Here is a 1,018-nt window from a genome sequence, read left to right as displayed (position 1 = left end):
CTATCCATTTACTCCAAAACTGCTGAGAAAGTGACAAACTGATATGAAACAACATCATCCTGACTACACACACCAGAGTTTGCAAAATACCATCTCGGTAACGAAAAATCCTTAAGCAGGTCCAAAGAGCGAAGCCACGACTCCCACTCTTTAACAAAGCTATCAGGGACCTCGGTGTCCCAATCAAACTTGTCTATCGCCAATTGCTGAAGTATCAGGCGTGCTTTTAGAAAAAATGGCGCTCCAAAGCCTAGCGGGTCAAAATTTTGCCCAAGCTGACTGAGCATACTTCGGCGCGTGTGTTTAGCTAAGGGCTTTAAGGAACATGCGATACGCATCTCGTCAGACTCGGTTTGCCACACACAACCCAATGTCTTTGCTGATGGCAAAAGTCATATTTTCAGTCTGAAAGTCAACATCACGAATCAAAGGTGAGAGCATCTCATTATCCAAATTTGACAAGACAATCATAGCCTCCTTGTTAGCACTCCACTTAACAAGCTTAAACCCACGGCTATCAAACAAAGCAATTGATTCATGAGTGATTTGCTGAGCTTCCTCTAACCTATCAGCCGAAAATATAACATCATCCATGTACATAGCCTATTATTTGCAATATTGCAGAGAGTTAGTTCACCAGCACCGCTGGGATTCTGCTCGATCATTTTCTTTATAGCCAAGCAAGCGATATATGGGCTACTCTTTATTCCCCAAGGGTGTACACAAAAACGAAAGGGTACCATTCTACCATTTTCAACGTCATCATCTTCAAACCACAATATACGAAACAAATCCCTTTGCGACTCAGGTAAGTTTATTTGAAAGAAGCATTTAGTCACATCAGCCATGAGACCAAATCTACCAAACCGAAATCTAGCCAAGACATCTACCAGAGGGTTTAACAAGTCAGGACCCGAAAACATTACATCATTAACACGAGTTCCCTGAAATTCAGACTTGCCATCGTAGACAATACGCTTTTTCAATTGTGACGTTACAAAGTATGGTAAATACCACT

This window comes from Aplidium turbinatum, chromosome 4 (genome assembly GCF_918807975.1).
Source record: "Aplidium turbinatum chromosome 4, kaAplTurb1.1, whole genome shotgun sequence".
Lineage (NCBI taxonomy): Eukaryota > Metazoa > Chordata > Ascidiacea > Aplousobranchia > Polyclinidae > Aplidium > Aplidium turbinatum.
This window is presented reverse-complemented; position numbering follows the sequence as displayed.